Genomic DNA, 15798 nt, shown 5'->3' with positions numbered 1-15798 from the left:
GCTTCTGCCCATAGAAAAAAGTTAGCGAAACAAATTTATTCGGGACATCGATGACGAGTTTAAGCGTCACCGAAAAAGAAAAAAAAAACCGTCACGCACGTGATTCCTCATTCGACCTCACTAACAGGTCACCTAACGGAAGGTAAATATCGAAAGCATGAGGAGAGAATCGTACATTAAATGATTCAACATCGACTAGAAACAACAGCAAAGAATAAGACATTAACGTTTTTTTCTTGGGTAACAACAACATTTCGTTCGATTCTTCTCGAAACAAACAACACTTTCGCCATATATAAAAAAAGGGCAAACAAAAAGAAACGTTCTTGTCACAGCGAATTGGCGTTAGAATCATTCAAAAGTTTGGCAACCGTTTCAAAATTTCAATTATGTTTCCTTCTTTTCTTCCCTTTGTTTATTTTCAAAAAGACTTTAGAAGATGAGGGAAGACAAAAGATAGAAAAAGAGAGAAGAAACGATACTTATAACGGAATGCTACCAAAGTCATCGTTTCGGTCTTGAGAAGAGACAATTCGACTCGATAAAGCTCTGGTTTCCTCAATTCTGGATTAATTTCTTTCATTAATTCTGAATTTTCACTAATTCTGGATCTGTTTTCTTTCATTTATGCTGAGCTTTCCTTAAGCCAAAGAATTGATGAAGGATTAATTCTAGAGTTATTTCTTTCATCAATTCTGAATTTGTTTTATCAATTTTAGACTTATATTTCTCTCATAAGGGACCGTTCAAGTATTACGTCATCATCGATGGGGGGGGGGGGGGGTTTCCGATTCGCTGACTTTTGATGACAAGGGGGAAGGGGGGGGTTTGGATAATGCTTACGTCATCAACCCCCTTTTATGAAAATATGAGTTGGGATTCAGAGGGGCAGAGCTGATGACGAAATTTTGCTGGCAAGGGGGGGTGGAGGGGGTCGAAAATGGCTAAAAATTTGCTTACGTAATACTTGAACGGCCCCCTAAGTTCGCAATTTGGATTAATTCTGGAATCATATTACTCAATAATTCTGAATTTTCTTCACAGTTCTGGATTCATTTCTTTCACCAATTCTGGAATCATTTCTATCATTAATTCTAGGGTTGGTTAATTCTGAATTCTGTTCGAAACGTGTTTTGCTTTCAAGATTTTTTTTTGCGTTGGGATCCGTAGAGATTACGTTGGCGAATCACACACTAGCAAAAATATTCTTAATTTATTCTCTCAAAAAGTCCAGTCGTTTCTGTCATAGCTGGATAAGCAAAGATTATAAAATTTCGATACTCTTGCATTTTTACTCGAAAGTTTTGTCAAGGAAAGTAAGAACTTTCATATAGCAAGCATGTACCAAGTATACGAGCTTGACTGTTTTTAGATACGAAACTAGATGTCGCATTGTATGACCACGCGTATGGGCGCTGGAAGTTTTTTTTAAAATAAATTCGGCTTGGCCAGGAGGTGACTGCAGACAAACTGATGGACCTCCATTACACGTAACAGCAAGATCTTATGTGCAGGGTATCTTTTCTGGGAAGAAAAAAAAGTGCCTCACTTCAAATGAGATTAGAAAGGTGTGTAAAATGTGTGTCTGCGCAAAATTCTGTAGAAAAGAACCAATCAAATAAAGCTGTATCAGTGTGCGAGAAATGAATTTGTCCGAGAAAAATGCAAATTCTTCATTTCCGAGAAATCCTGGAAAGGAGGCAAAATCAAGTGCCATTAGATACGTAAGGGCCGATGCCAGGCATGAGGCATAGGCATAGGCCTGTGACGGCATGTTCAAAGGGGCGGCATTTTTTTATGGCAGATTTGTATGACGTTTTCTTTTCACTTTCACAGATTTTTGCACATCCAAAGCATTTTGGTGGGAAATCATTGCGAATAAATAAATATAAGGGCAAGTAAATACAATACTTTTGAAATGCTATTCAAAGCGCAAATACATCTCCTTTCTTGCACTTATAAAAATTGCCACCTGTCTCAATAGATAGGCCGGACATAGCCGGACTATATCTTTCTAGTTGCATCTATCCTTCGGGCAGGGCCGTCTTAAGAGCATCATGGGCCCCCGGACCAAGTGGTTTTTCTGAGGCCCTATCTGGTGGATTCTAGAAAATTTTTACCAGATCTCATTTTTGAGAGGCTCGCCCCTTTTTTCTTGAGGCCCTCCGGCCGTGCCCGGGTGGGCCCATGCGTTAAGACGCCACTACCTTCGGGAAGGTTAGAAATTGCATAAGTGGGGTGGCAACTTGGGCGCACCTAGTTCTTCAGGTTGAGGTCTCTGCAGAAGTTGGCTCTTCTGAAAAATTGAGTTGCTTCTCTTCTTTGTAAAAAGATCTTTTCACTTTTTATCAACATTTTTGCTTTTGGCTGAATACCTCAGCAACTTTGGAATCCCTGTTCCTCTTCCCACAAATGCCTCTTTCGTCCAACACCATACCACTCTGTCGTGGTGCTGTTGCGCCTCAGGTATATTTCGACTGCTCGTTTCTCTGTATACCAGTGGTGGTTCTCCAAAGTGAGCATCGCGAGGCTCCTAGGGGTGTCACGGTGGGGTTGCGATATTCATATATGCTAGTTCGTTGCTTTGAAGCGATTCAATGTAAGACTATTATGAGAATCCTTGGATGAATATTGACTAGGGCTAGGAAGCCGCGGGTGATGAGAGTTTAAAAGCCACTACGTGTATACCTATATCTGCTCTCCTTCAGTCTGTTATCGAAATCGTCTGTGACAGATTGCAAACAAGGTGCCAAAAAAAAAAAAGATTTAACTTCGTGCAATTTTTTTTGCTGCAGTATAAAAGTGATAGAACAAAAGATTTGGCCATCTTTTTCCGTTTTTTCGGTCATTTTCTCACATTTCGGAGGGTGGGGGGGGGGGCAGACCCCCCAATTTCCCCCCCTCGTACGCAGGGCCCCAACTAGGGGGGCGGATGCAGGCGGGTCTGGTGTCCCGGGAGCCGGATTAAAGGGGGTGCAAATTTCACTGTTTAACCTCTCCTTCAACATTATGAAGGGGAGCCAAAATGCGTGCTTGCTCCGGATGACCAAGAATCTACTTTTAATCCCTGCTCGTACGGTCTTGATTGTGTTGCATTATTGAATGAAGACATATTTATTAGTCAATTTTACAGGGTCGTCTTAAGAGCATCATGGGCCCCCGGGCCGAGTGATATTTCTGAGCCCCTACCTCTGGCCAATTCTCGAAAAATTCACCTACTTCTCATTTTTCTGAGGCTCCTCTTCTCTTGAGGCCCCCGGGCCGTACCTGAGTGGGCCACATGCGTTAAAACGGCACCGCGTAGTGTGCCTTTCCGGGGTCCCGGCAGCGGGCAGACTTTTTCTTGGGGTCCTTCTTGAAAGGGTTATTCTGCAAAATAAATGTAAATTTTTTGGCCCCCCCCCCCAATTCGGTCCAGTCTTCTCACGGCCCTGCAATTTTATGTGAAAGAATAATTGTGGAAAGAATACGTGAATTTCGCTCGTTAACCGAAGTTCCACTGTACGTATTAAAAGAAGAATGGAAATTTCTTTTTAGTGCTGCCATCTGTTAAAAACAGAAGCAGGTAAATTTCGACAAAGTAATCTCCTGATTGAATGATTCATTACGACTATCCACGTTCACTGTGCTGCCATCTATATTTCCAATAAACAGTGAAGTTCAACTCTCTGATGCGATGATGGTTCCGACCGAAACTGTATTAAAGAGCTTAGCTTAATACAGCTTTGAGTTAAATAAAAAGCTTACAGCTTTGATTCCGAATGTCATCATTTTCGTTTCTTCCACATCAGGGTTGCCAACATTAGAAACTCTGAAATGAGGGCGCACGTTCCTGTGCCCTAGTGGCAATGACCGACTTATGTCTGTTCACGACAGACGGCGCCACTATACTATGAAGAACGACGACATTAGTTTCCAATCAAAATTAAATACATATATGACAGTGTTTCTCAAAGTGTGGGTCGCGGCTCATAGTGGCGTCGCGGCTAGCTGGACATGTTGATGTGTGTGTGTGTGTGTGTGTGTGGATATTTATGCTTTCAACTTTTATGACTGCATTTTTGTTTCACTGCAAATGGAAAAATTCAATTTTTCTGTGAAGAAAAAAAAGAAGTGAAAAATATTCACTAGGGCGCGCCCCGAAAACGAGGACAATATAGGGAGAAATTTCAAAAACTTACATTTAGAAATACATCAAATAATGAGGGCATGTCCTCATAGATGAGGTATCTGGTAAACCCAAACAAAACTATTATTTCTATTTTTTTTTTCGGTCTTCGACCATCAGACCAATCACATGCTAATTGCAGAGCCACACTTACGGGTGTGCGACAGGTGCGGTCGCACCGGGACCACGCGTTTTGGTAATAATTTCTTCCACGAATTTTAGAATTTTCATAAATTCTGGAAATTTGAATTTTCATCTAGAAAAAAAATAATTCTGGAATTATTTGATTTAACAAATTCTGAAATTTCATCAATTCTGGAATTATTTCTCTCATTTATTCTGAATTTTCACGTGTGGGTGCTGCAATTATCTCTGTGAATTATTTTTCTTATTTTCGGTTCATCGATTCTGAATTTTCATTAGTTTTCGGACAATTTTTCTTCCATTAGGTCCTGATTTTAATTGGGTTTTGGAATTGCTTTCATCAATTTAAAATATTCTTCAGTTTGAAATTCAACAAAAACAACAAAAAAATGATTTTTTGTTGTTGCTATTAATTTACATTTAAAATTTGTGTCTATAATTTTTCTGTATGTATATTCTTCAGCACTCCCCCCTGTACATTTTGTAACCATTCTGGAATCTGCATTTTCATGTGAAAAGAAATAATTCTCTGGAATTATTCCTTTCGTTTGTTCTGAATTTTCATCGATTCTGGAATTATTCCATTCATCTATTCTGAAAATTTTCTTCACTTCTGGAACTTTTTCTTTGATTTATTCTGAATTTTGATAAATTCTAAAATTTTTTCTTCGATTTATTCTGAATTTTGACAAATTCTGAAATTTTTTCTTTGATTTATTCTGAATTTTCATCAATTCTATACATTTTTTGTCTCATTTATTTAATTTTGGTAAATTCTAGAATTTTCTCTCTGATTTATTCTGAATTTTTATAATTTCTGGAATTTTTTCTTCGATTTATTCTGAATTTTTATAAATTCTGGAATTTTTTCTTTGATTTATTATGAATTGTGATAAATTCTGAAATTTTTTCTTTGATGAATTCTGAAATTTTTTCTTTGATGAATTCTGAAATTTTTTCTTTGATTTATTATGAATTGTGATAAATTCTGAAATTTTTTCTTTGATTTATTCTGCATTTTGAGAAATTCTGGAATTTTTTCTTTGATTTATTCTGAATTGTGATAAATTCTGGAATTTTTTCTTTGATTTATTCTGAATTTTGATAAATTCTATATATTTTGAATTTTCATCAATTCTATATATTTTGTCTCGTTGTTTCTGAATTTTCATCAATTCTATACTTTTTTGTCTCATTTATTTAATTTTGATAAATTCTGGAATTTTTTCTTTGATTTATTCTGAATTGAACGTGTGGTAAATGTCCCAAGTAAAAATATCGGCCTAAATTAATTAATTCATCATTTAATTAATTTTATTTCTTCTAAAAGGGCATTTTGCAAAACCCAAACCAATCGAAAATAATTTAGTTTATAATGAAGAAATTAATTATGAACAGGTTACATAATTATTTACAGGAAGTTATTTTTTAATTATATCAAGAGATTATACACAAAATTTATAATATTGGAATATTACTGATAATTATGGAATCATTATATAATATTGATCTGTTCATGACGGCTATTTGAATATACCCATTCCACAACCAGGGCCCATGATACTCTTAAGACGGCCCTGATTGATTTTTCTGAGGCCCTACCAAACAACTTCTCCAAAATTTCAATCAGATGTCATTTTTGTGAGGCCCCTCTTCGCTTGAGGCCCCCGGGCCGTGCCCGGGTGGGCCCATGCCTTAAGACGACACTGTCCACAACGAAAAATAAGGACATTATCCGTTGCATTAATGCACGTACGAATGACATTATCTCTGAAAATGTGTGATATTTCAATGTAATTCAAAATATATAATAATGCATCTTTTATTCTTTTCTAACTCTTCTTTTATGTTGACTGATTATTTATCAAGATTTAAATTATGAGAATTGAACCGTTCTGAAATTCTGAATTCTCATAAATTCTGGAATTAATTCTTTCACTTATCCTGAATTATATCCTTGATTTATTCTGAATTATTTCTCTCATTTATTCCAAATTTCATCAATTCTGGAATTCTTTCCCTGACTTATTCAGAATTATTTCTTTCACTTATTCTGAATTATTTCTTTCACTTATTCTGAATTATTTCTTTCACTTATTCTGAATTATTTCTTTCACTTATTCTGAATTATTTCTTTCACTTATTCTGAATTATTTCTTTCACTTATTCTGAATTATTTCTTTCACTTATTCTGAATTATTTCTTTCACTTATTCTGAATTATTTCTTTCACTTATTCTGAATTATTTCTTTCACTTATTCTGAATTATTTCTTTCACTTATTCTGAATTATTTCTTTCACTTATTCTGAATTATTTCTTTCACTTATTCTGAATTATTTCTTTCACTTATTCTGAATTATTTCTTTCACTTATTCTGAATTATTTCTCTCATTTATTCCAAATTTCATCGATTCTGGAATTGTTTCCCTGATTTATTCAGTATTATTTCTTTTATTTATTCTGAATTATTTCTTTCATTTATTCTGAATTATTTCTTCCATTTATTCTGAATTATTTCTTCCATTTATTCTGAATTTTCATCATCATTTATTCTGAATTTTCATCATCATTTATTCTGAATTTTCATCATCATTTATTCTGAATTTTCATCATCATTTATTCTGAATTTTCATCATCATTTATTCTGAATTTTCATCATCATTTATTCTGAATTTTCATCATCATTTATTCTGAATTTTCATCATCATTTATTCTGAATTTTCATCATCATTTATTCTGAATTTTCATCATCATTTATTCTGAATTTTCATCATCATTTATTCTGAATTTTCATCATCATTTATTCTGAATTTTCATCATCATTTATTCTGAATTTTCATCATCATTTATTCTGAATTTTCATCATCATTTATTCTGAATTTTCATCATCATTTATTCTGAATTTTCATCATCATTTATTCTGAATTTTCATCAATTCTGTAATAATTTCTTTCACTTTTCCTGAATTATTGCTTTCATTTTTTTCTGAATTTTAATCAAAATTCTGATCGAATTTAAAAGTATTTCTTCTGAATTTCCATCAATTCTGGAATTATTTCTGTCATTTATTGTGAATTTTCATCAGTTATTTCATTTATTTTTCTTTTCGATTCATCGATTCTAAATTTTCGACTAGTTCTCGGATAATTTCTTCCATTAGGTCCTAATTTCAAATGGTTTTGGAATAATTTCTCATCAAATTAAAATTTTCTTCAGTTCGAAATTTTCATTAATTTTCTCCTTTAATTTACATTTAATTTCGTCTATATTTTTTTCATCGTTCCTGTATACTTCGTAATAATTGATGAATTTTTGGAAGACGCGACTCCCCGCTCCCAAAGAATATATGAGATCAAATGTAAGGGGCCCCGAAATTAAAAGACGTTTCTTGGTCACGCTATTGTTTTCGCATCGGGGCCCCGCGTCAGGTTAGGACGGCCCTGGGATAGCTACCATTATCATTTTTGTGACGCGTCCCGTCGAGTATCTCTCAACCGTTCAATTTGTAAACGGCCCCCAATCCTGTCGCGCCGGCGCCCTTGGTATTATTGTTGTGTGACGCATGTGCCGCATCATCATCCAATTGATCTCACGCTCCACACCCATCGCCGCGTATTGCCACCCCCGTCCCACACACATATACACACACACACACACATACACCCTATAGTAAGGGGGTGAAGGAAACATACACTAGCTTTAACAGTGGATAGGAAAAAAAAAGCAAGAAGTAACAGGAAACACATCTCAAAAAGAAAAATAATAACATAATAATGATAATAATGACGGGGCCCATCTTCGGCATCCTAATTTAGGCGACCTTTCTTTATCAACAATCATTATTATTATACCGGGGGTCCCACAGCACGAGTATTGATCGTCCACAAAAGCCCACACACACACTCGTAGGAGAATGGCCGTTCCGGGCTCGAACATACACCATGACGTTGTTCCACTACCAACAACCAGGATTATTACACACTATTTTAAAGGTGAGTATGATCATTATTATCAATATATGTGTATTAACTTTTGATTGCAATCATAACAATATGCGATGTCTCTCAATGCGTGTCTAAATATTGTCTAATATTGTTGATGTTGGTTAATTTCTTCTTTATATTCTATCGAGAAACCGTATTGTATGTTTGACATTATTATCACTATTCTGGTACCTTATTCGTCATTTTGACTTATATTGTGATACCACACATTTTTCCGGGATATTTGTGTCGCTCGTGCAGAAATAATGCATGGATAATATCATTATTTCTGGTCTATAAGTCTGGTGTCTCTCTCTCATTACCCTCATTATCAATCTATGCAGTACCTTGATTTCAGTCACAATCATCTGGGATGTCTCTGAATGTCTGTCTAAATACTGTCTAATATTGTTGATGTGCTGGTTAATTTCTTCTCTATAGTCTATCGAGATACTTCATTGTATATTTGACATTATTACCTCTATTGCAGAAGACTATAAATGATTTAAAATGCATTATTCCTCATCTTATTGAAATATATTAAAATTTTAAGCTCGTTCTTCACCAATATTCATGTCATTAGAACGGGAAAAATGCATGGATAATGCCATTATTAATAGGTCATGTGTGAGATGGGTATATTCTTCAAATGACCGTCATGAAATGGTCAGTATTCATAATGATTCAGCAATTCGACTAATAAATTTTCATCCATTTTTTCTATATCTTATTTATAATATTTATATTGCAAATACTTAAAAACCTAATTCAATATAAAAATAATTGCATGTAATTAATATTTATTAATTTCTTTTGTACACGCTATCGAGATACCGTATTTTATGTTTGACATTATTATCATCATTATCAAAATCTAGAAATGATTTGATATTCATTAGTTTGCACTTTACTGCATTATCGTACATTTTTAGACATATTCTTCGATATTGACGTCATTAGTACGGAAATAATGCATGGATAATGTCATCATTTTTAGTTATAAGGTGGGAATGGTTTTAATAAAACCGTCATGTAGGTCAGTATTACAATGACGCCATAGGCTAATTATCGGCGATGCTACAAATTTCAATACTATCTATAATACTGATGTCTGAAATAATTAGAAACATAATTTAATATAAATAATTACGAGAACTGTTCGTAAATAAATTCTTCTTTTTCTCTATCGAGATACCGAACTGTGTGTTTGACATTATTGTCACTATTGTAGAAGACTAAAAATGATGCATTGTTCACACATTATTATGAAATATATAAAAATATCACAAATTTTTCGAGGGTATTTATTTCATTCGTACGGAAATAATACATGGATAATGCCGTTATTTTTGGTCTAAATGATCATTATTACCATCATTATCAATATATGTATTGTCTTGATTTCAGTCATAGTCCCCTGGGATGTCTCTCCAATGCGTGTCTAAATACTGTCTAACATTGTTGACGTGTTGGTTATAATTTCTTCTTTATAGTCTGTCGAGATACTTTATTGTATGTTTGACATTATTACCACTAATGTAGAAGGCTATAAATGATGCATTATTCCGCATCTCATTAAAATATATTAAACTTTTAGGCTCATTCTTCATCAATATTTATGTCATTAGAACTGAAAAAATACATGGATAATTGCCATTATTAATAAATCATGAGATAGGTATATTCTTCATATGACCGTCTATCATTATCAGCGGTTCCACTATTATAAATTTCTATACATCCGCAATAATTAAAACTATTATTGAAAAATAACTCTACATAATTAATTCGTGATTAATTTATTCTATATATCCTATCGAGATACCGCATTGTTGTTGCTTAACATTGTTATCATTATCATCAAGAAATGATATGTTTATTATTCTGCAATTTACTGCATTATCGTACATTTATACGCTCATTCTTCATCAGTATTTGTGCTATTCCTACGGAAATAATGTATGGATAATGTTATTAGTTTTGTTATAGAGTAGGAATGGTTTTCGTATAACCATCATTAACTAGTCAGTATAATAATGATAACAAAATTATCAATAATTTCACTATTATAATTTTTATATCCCCTATATTATTGATACCGAAAATATTTGAAAATTCAATATAAATAATTGTGTATGATCAGTTCATAATATATTCATGTCTTCTCTAAACTCTATCGAGATACCTTATAGTATGTAGGACACAAACTGTCATTATTAGATACTAAAAATTACATTATAATTATCGGTAACTACTGTCGCGCGTGGTTGCCATTATACGTCATTGCGCCATCAGTATCAAATTTAGATATAATGGCTAAAAATTAATCGATATAAATAATTATACGATTATCATTTCTTGATTTATTTCTTCTTTACAATCTATCGAGTTGGCATATTGTATATTTGGCATTATTATCATCAAAAACTAGAAATTATGCAATATGCATTATTCTGTATAGTATTACCGTAATTATCGTAAATGTTTTGGGAATTTCTTCATCAATATTTGTCATTCATATGGATTATATCAATAGACATTATATCAAATAGAAATTATGCATTATTAATTATTTTGAATTATATTGATATATCACATATCTTCAGAGATATTTATGTCTATGACATGAATGTCATTCGTACGGAAATAATGCGTGTATTCATGTCATTATTTTTGGTTATAGGGACAGAATGGTCTTCATATAATTCTCCTGTTATAAATTGCTATATTATTCATAATATCTATATCATAAATAATTAGATTATAAAGAAGAAATAAATCAAGAAATGATAATCATATAATTATTTATATCGATTAATTTTCAGCCATTATATCTAAATTTGATACTGATGGCGCAATGACGTATAATGGCAACCACGCGCGACAGAAGTTACCGATAATTATAGTATAATTTTTAGTGTCTAATAATGACAGTTATGTCCCACATACTATAGGATATCTCGATATAGAGTTTAGAGAAGACATGAATATATTATGAATTGATCATATACAATTATTTATATTGAATTTTCAAATATTTTCGGTATCATATCATCTATATAATGTCATCATAAATAGGTCATGAGTTGAGGTGTAGTCTCCAAATAACCGTCAGGACCTGGTCGGTATCATAATGATGTCATAATTGTCAGCAATTCCAGTATTATAAATATTTCTATGCTATTTATAATATTGATATAGCAAATAGTAATTAAAAACATAATTTAATATAAATAATTATGTGATCAGTTCATAATAATTTCTTCTTTACACTCTATCGAGATACCGTATTGTATGCTCGATATTATTATCACTACAATGTAAGACTAGAAATTATGCACTATTAGTTATTTTGAATTATATTTATATCTTTGACATAAATGCCATTCGCACGGGAATAATGCGCGTATAATGTCATTATTTTTGGTTATAGGGAAAGAATGGTTTTCATATAATTCCCTTGTTATAAATTTCTAAATTATTCATAATATCTATATCACAAATAATTACAAAACCTAATTCAATATAAATAGCTACATATGATTAAATATTAATTAATTTCTTCTATATACTCTATCGAGATACCGTACTGTTTGTCATTATTATCAAAGACCTAGAAATTATTTGATATGATTATTTTGCACTTGTATTGCATTATCGGGAATTTTTAGGTATATTCTTCAATATTTCTGTCATTCGTGCGGTATAATGCCATTATTCCTGGTTATAGGGTGGGAAATGGTTTTCATATAACAGTCATGAACTGATCAGTATAATGATGATGGCATAATCATCAGCAATTCCACTATAAATATTTCTATATCATCTATAATATCGATATTGCAAATAATTAATAAGCCAAATTCAATATAAATAATTTTTTATGTATGACAAATATTAATTAATTTCTTCTGTAAAGAAAAAAATCGAGATACCGTATTATGTGTTTGACATTATTATCACTATCTCAGAAGACTAGAAAAAAAGATCATGCATTATATGCTTTATTCTGAATTATATTATAGTGTCCCACATTTTTGGGAATATTTATGTCATACGGAAATGATGCATGGATAATGTCATTATTTTTTATTGTGGGATTGGGTATGTTCTCCAAATAATCTTCTTGAATTAGCCAGTGTTATAGTGATTCCATAATTGCCAGAAATTCCACTATTATAAATATTTCTGTATCATCCTATTAATACCTCATATGATTAAAAAATAATTTGATATAGATATAATTATGAGAACTGTTCATAATTAATTTCTTCTTTATAATCTACCGAGATACTGCATTATATGTTTGACATTATTGCCACTAATTCACTACCAGAGAAGACTAGAAATGATGTATTATTTATTATTTTTGTATATTGAAATACTGTATCACAAATTTTCCGAGGATATTTTTCATTCCTACGGAAATAATGCTTTGATGAAGTCATTATTTTTGGTTATAGGGTGGGTATAATATAACCGGCATGAACTGGTCACTATCATAATGATGTCGTAATTATCGGGGTGAGGGATAACGGTTCCATTATTATAATTTTCATATCTTATATGTACTATTCGTTTTGGAAATATTTGAAAATATTAAGAATACGTGATTGGTTCGTAATTAATTTCTTCTCTATAGTCTATCGAGATACCGTATTGTATGTTTGACATTATCGTTTCTAGAAATGATTTAATGTTCATTATTTTACACTTTACTGCATTATCGTACATTTTTAGAGATATTCTTTGATATTGATGTCATTAGTACGGAAATAATGCATGGATAATGCCATTATTTTTAGTTATAGGATGGGAATAGTTTTAATGAAATCATCATGAAGGTCAGTATTATAATGATGACAGCAATTCCACTATTATAAATTTCTGTATCATCTATAATATTGACATCTGTAATAATTAAAAACTAATTCAATATAAATAATTATATAAGATCAATTTAAATAAATTTCTTCTGCGTACTCTATTGAGGTACAGTATTGTGTGTTTGGCATTATTATCACTATCTTAGAACACTAGAAAAAAGATACATTTTTCATTATTCTGAATTACATTATCGCTTACTTGTGGAGATATTTATATCATTCGTGCGGAAATGATGCATGGATAATGTCATTATTTTTCGTTTATAGGCATATTCTAGAAATAACCGTCATAAACTGGTCAGTATTATAATGATGCCATAATCATTGACCATTCCACTACCATAATTTCTATATCACCTGTACTATTCGTATGGGAAATATTTGGAAGCATTTTCCAATATAAATAATTATGTGATAAGTTTATAATTAATTTCTTCTTTATATACTCTGTCGAGATATCTTATTATATGTTGGACATTATTATTATCATTAGATAGTAAAACTGATACTGTAATTATCGGCAACTACTGTCATGGTTTTGCCATTCTGGCTATATACGTCATTATGCCATCAGTATCAATTTAAGGAATAATAACTATTATTCGGTGTAAATAATTATATTATAATTTCATGATTAATTTATTTTTCTTATACGTTCTCTATAGATATATCGTATTATTTGTTTGACATTATTATCACTGCCAGAGAAGACTAGAAATGATGCGTTGGTCATTATTTTGAATTAAGCTATATTCAAATATCACGCATTTATTTTTATGGGATGAGGATATTTATGTCATTCGTACGGTAATAATGCATGGATGATGTCATTATTTTTGGCTATAAGGTGGTAATGGTTTTCGTATAACCGTATAACAGTCATGAACTGGTCAATATAACAATGATTATGTCATAATCATCAGCAATTCCACTTTTGTAAATTCCTATACCATCTTTAATATTGATTTCTGAAATATTTGAAAATATTGTTCAATACACCGTGAATAATTATATCTGATCAATTAGTAATTAATTTCTGCTCTATATTCTATCGAGATACCGTGTTGTGTATGTGGGTCATTTTCATCATTACCAGATTCTAGACATAAAGGCTATGCGCATTATTCCTCGCTATAGTACATCACTGCCCAGCAGTTATAGGCCTATTCTTGATTCATACGGAAATAATGTATTCATTACGTCATTATTAATAGGTCATAGAGTGAGGATCGTCGTAATATAATCGTCTCCGACTGATCAGTATTATAATGATATTATAATCAAAATTATTATTATCATTCGGGTTATATACGTCATTATAACACTCAGTATCGATTTCAGGTATAATAATTGTTATTCAATACAATTAATTATAATATCGTATCATAATTAATTTCTTCTTTATACTCTATCGAGATACCGTATTTAATGTTGGATATTATATTATTATTATTATTATTGTCATTATCATCATAAACTGGAAATGATACATTATTCTGCATGTTATTGTGATACTGTATAATTATATCATTATTCTCTGCATTATTATTACAATACCGTAAATTTCTTTTGTGATATTCATCATCAATATTTTTGGCATTCATACGGATATAACGCTTTTATATAATGCCATTAATTATTAATGGGTCTTGAACTGGTCAGTATTATATAACGTTATCATTTCATCAATGATATTCCGCAACTATAATGATTTCTATAACATGCAAAATAATGGTATATAACTGTTAAATAATTGAAAACATAAATATATACAAATAATTATATGTGATCAGTTTATAATTGATTTCTTATCCATCATCATCATTTACCATTATCATCATCATATGATACTGGAAATGATGCAATACACATTATTCTGCATTATATTGCATTTTCATTGATATTCGCCAGCAATATTTGTCGTTCGCACGGAAATAATGCTTGTACAATGCCATTCATTAGTAAAGGCCATGAATTGATCAGTATCATAATGATGGCATAATTATCAGTGATTATGATCATTATACTATCTATAATATCAATAACGGAAACAATTAAAAACAAATTGAATATATAAATACCTATTCATTATTAGTTTATAATTAATTTCTTCTTTATACTCCATCGAGATAGCTCATTGTATATTTTGACATTATTATCAGATACTGGAAATGAACTCAATACGCATTATTTCTCATTATATTACAATACTATATACAGTTTTACGCCTATTTCTTCAGTCAAGCAGAAATAATGCATAGCGTCGTTATTAAATAGGTGATGGAGGTGGGTATAGTCTCGATATAATCGACACCGACTGATCTGATCAGTTATAATGATGCTATAATTACCGGTATGATTGCCATTCCGGATGTATACATCTATATAGATGCCAGAAAAACTAATTATTATTCGATACAAATAATTGCATGATTATTCATATAGTTTCATAATTAATTTCCTTTTATATTTCGTAAGATATTGGAAATGATGAATATCCCATTATTCCGATAATATACATTTTTAGGTCTGTTCTTCATCAGTATTTATGCCATTCGTACGAAAATAGTGCCTAATGGTAATGCCTAAATCACATAATAATGAATCCTATATAAA

At 31.7% G+C, this 15798-nt stretch overlaps 1 protein-coding gene across 1 annotated transcript in view; it reads left to right on the top strand.

The window, feature by feature from the left end:
• The first annotated feature begins 7931 nt into the window (after positions 1 to 7931).
• LOC149085797 (uncharacterized) overlaps positions 7932 to 15798 on the top strand; it is a 51837-nt gene continuing 43970 nt past the window's right edge. Inside the window, exon 1 of the mRNA XM_089232211.1 lies at positions 7932 to 8305. The gene's annotated coding sequence lies outside the window, so the exon portion shown is untranslated. The remainder of the gene's footprint in view (positions 8306 to 15798) is intronic.

Source organism: Pholcus phalangioides, unplaced genomic scaffold, assembly GCF_987345545.1.
Source record: "Pholcus phalangioides strain wild (caught in Gottingen) unplaced genomic scaffold, Ppha-v1.0 ptg000005l_1, whole genome shotgun sequence".
Lineage (NCBI taxonomy): Eukaryota > Metazoa > Arthropoda > Arachnida > Araneae > Pholcidae > Pholcus > Pholcus phalangioides.
This window is presented reverse-complemented; position numbering and strand designations above follow the sequence as displayed.